This window comes from Triticum dicoccoides, unplaced genomic scaffold (genome assembly GCF_002162155.2).
Source record: "Triticum dicoccoides isolate Atlit2015 ecotype Zavitan unplaced genomic scaffold, WEW_v2.0 scaffold142729, whole genome shotgun sequence".
In the NCBI taxonomy this organism is placed as follows: Eukaryota; Viridiplantae; Streptophyta; class Magnoliopsida; order Poales; family Poaceae; genus Triticum; species Triticum dicoccoides.
The window spans coordinates 1-3,489 of NW_021201334.1; the positions used below are offsets into that span (position 1 = coordinate 1).

At 42.4% G+C, this 3,489-nt stretch overlaps 1 long non-coding RNA gene across 1 annotated transcript; it reads left to right on the forward strand.

The window, feature by feature from the left end:
* The first annotated feature begins 299 nt into the window (after positions 1-299).
* Positions 300-816, forward strand: LOC119343834. The gene is made up of 2 exons (XR_005166297.1): positions 300-396; positions 542-816. It is a non-coding gene; the product is annotated as an uncharacterized LOC119343834 (long non-coding RNA).
* The last annotated feature ends 2,673 nt before the right edge of the window (positions 817-3,489 follow it).

Here is a 3,489-nt window from a genome sequence, read left to right on the forward strand (position 1 = left end):
CACTCTATACCATGTCCAATGTGCTAGTACTCAAATGATATGGTATTTAATACTAGATTTGAGATGATACCGCATTTAATGGCACAAACTTAAGAATATCTTCTAAATTTATATTTGCATAGATGGAAAGATAGCATCCATGAAATGGATACCATCTTATAGATAGAACCATATTTTACAAATTAATTATAGTGAGACGGCCAAATCTTTGTGATCTCATTTTGAGTAAGATGGGAGTAAATATTCTCTAGCAATTAGTCTATATATAAAGATACAATGCTTCTATACGCCCAGACCGAGTCAGGAGTAAGATGTTTGTGTCTTCTCTTATGGAAGGGAAAGCTATTCTTCTTTGCCTTATGGTGCTTGTGCACGTAGGAAATTCCATTCATATTGGTAAGAAATCGATCTCCCCATCCCTATATATGGTTCCGTTCTCCTATCAACCGAAGTAGGATAATATTGTCACTTAAACATCATGAATATTTTCATATTTTTTTCCAATTTGGACTTTTTTTATGGTGTGTGTTTTTCTTTACAGATAAATGCAAGTATAGAGTTCACCCGCAAAGAACAACATGCAAGGATGTAACTGCTTCTATCGGCCGTGAGTGCAATCTGTCAAAATGCCAGGGGACCTGCAAAGATTTGTTTGGAGCGGAACTCACAGCCTCATGGTGTATCAACCCCGTCCCATACTATTGGCATTGTAGGTGTCGTATCTGTTTGTAGAGTTGCACTGAACAATCATGTCGAAAAATGGACAAATGATGTGATCCAATAATAAAATCTTCCAGTGACATGCATCTAAGAATACATAACGATTGCCAAATTTAGGTGTTCTATTCGATTTTGTCATGTGCAATATTGATCTGGTAATTTTAGGTTTGCATGGCCTCGTGATTTATAAGTTAAAAATAACCAACCTTATACGACATGAATGAATTGACCTAACTATACCGGCAGTCCCGTTTCTGATGGGCCCAGAACACAAGGAAGTAGTATATATTTCTCTAGTCGGTGAGTATGTTTAGTGGTAGAAACTTGTAGGATCAGATATCGACCAGAGCAATGTCCTAAAAAAAGATATCGGCCAGAGGGGGTGAATGTGAATTGAATAATTTTAGCAATTTCTTCAAAACAGATAGAAGACCAGAGATATAGATTATTAAAATCTAAAGGATATTGGCGAATGGAAGAATAACTCAATAAGAAACTATACAACTTAGTAGCATGCGAGGCAAACTAGTAAGATACAAGTGCATAAATGCCTACTGGCGGCGTTTAAAAAATGTATTTAGTGGCAATAGATGCCGTTGCCGCTAGTGTAACAGCAGTGGTAAGTTGGTACTAACATCCACACCCAACGCCAGATGCATATCTCTCATCTGTGGCGTTTGGCATGCGACGCCACTAACTAACAAATTATAAGTATTGCACCATGGACAGTAGATGCCAGTAATATAAGTCATGTGCCATGTGGCTGATGCTCGCTTTGTCCTGTGGGTCCATATGTCAGTAAACACCTACTGTCAGATAACCCAGCATGTTACACTAATCTAGTTAAAACATTAATTAAACTAAACCTTACTCAAACATTAATATTAAACTAGTTGGCTTCCACATTTTACACAGATTTGAACAACAGTATTGAAATCACAAAATTAAATCTAACTAAAACTAAAAGGTGCGCCCGATTCCTCGCCTGCACATCGTCATCCGAGATGGCGACAACGGCCTAATGGTCATAAATGGAGCTTAAGTGCACCACATTGGATGGAGGAGCAGCCGGAGCAGGAGTTGGCTGGCTCAGCTCCTATAGCATCTCGTTGGGAGGAAGCGACTTGAATATCGCCTGAACCTAAGGAAGTGTGTGCGACATCGACAGCTCCTTTGCGTTGTGGCATGTTGGAGGCAGTGGCGGAGGTAGCACTGCTACGAAAACCCCTATAGGCAACCACTTAGTAGTGCTGCGGGTTAGTAAGGCAGCCCTACTGCTACTTAGTAGTAGTGCGGATAAAAACAGCGCGCTATCGGTAGACAATAGTAGCAGCGCGGGCATAGATAAACGACACTACTACTAAGTGCTCCCCACCGTGCCCCCAGCACAGGTCAGTAGCATGGGCTGTTGAAGACCAACAAGTATAGGGGATCAATTGTAGTCCTTTCGATAAGTAAGAGTGTCGAACTCAACAACGAGCAAAAGGAATCAATAAGTGGTTTTCAGCAAAGTATTCTCTGCAGGTGATATAAAATAGTGGTGACAGATAGTTTGATAGCAAGATAATTTGTAGCAACTAACAAGTAACGATAGTAACATAGTGCAACAAGGTGGCATAATCATTTTTATAGCAAAGGACAAGCCGAAACTGTTTCTTATAGTGAGCAAAGCGTTCTAGAGGACACATGCGAATGTTGTCTAGTCAAGTTCATCAAGATTCACACTCGCGTTCACTGTTTTGATAAGTTATTATGTGGGTAGACTAGTGGTAGTGTGTTGTTCTTACTTGAACAACCCACTTATCACTACTAGGGAAAACTTTATCCACAGAACTTTAGCAATAGCGCTGGTTAAAAAAGGGCGCTAGTGCCTCATAGCAGTAGCGCGTGCACGTGAACCGTGCTACAGATACGGATGTGGCAGTAGCACTTCTTCAGGGAAAAGCGCTACTACTAAAATTCCCACTACTAAGCTTATAGGCTACAAATAGCAGTAGCGATCTTAGAAAAACCACGCTACCGCTAAGATTATTGTAGCAGCGCGTTTACCGTGAAAAACGCCACTGCTAATGAAAATAAAATAAAATGAAAAAATAGAAAAGGAAATGAAAATAAAAGAAATAGAAAAAGGAGAAAGGAAAAAATAAAATGTATAGAAAAAAGAAAAGGAAAAAGAAAGGCATAGTAGTAGCGTATGTTCATGACAGTCGCTATAGATAATAGAACAGCAGCGCGTTTTTTAGACCACCGATACAGAAAGGGGAAAGGAAATAAGAAATGAAAAGGAAAATAAATAGCTATAGCAGTAGCGCGTTTTGTAAAAAGCGATGTACCTAACTTAATAATGGCGCATTTTTACTTCCAGCGCTACTCTACGTTTGACCTAACCCCCGCGCGATTCCCCCCAGGCCAGCACTTCTCCCCCAAATCCCTCGCCCCACTTCACCGCCGTCTCCGGCCGACGTCGATGCCCCTGGAGCCACTAGAGCCGCGCGCCGTCGACGCCACCGGAGCCGCGCGACCTCATCAATGCCACCAGAGCCACCCTCGACACCCCTGCCTCCTCGCCACAACTGCCTCCCTCGCTGTCACCGGAGAGCCCAGCGTCCCTCGCCACCACTGCCTCCCTCCACTGGTGCACGTCGGTCCTAAACAAACAGTTTTTAACCCTTTCCGCGACAGCATTTGGAATCGTCGCCAAGTGAGAGTGGGCGATAGGGGGGTCCTTCCCACACGACCCAGAAACCGTCGGCGATAGGGCCCCTATAG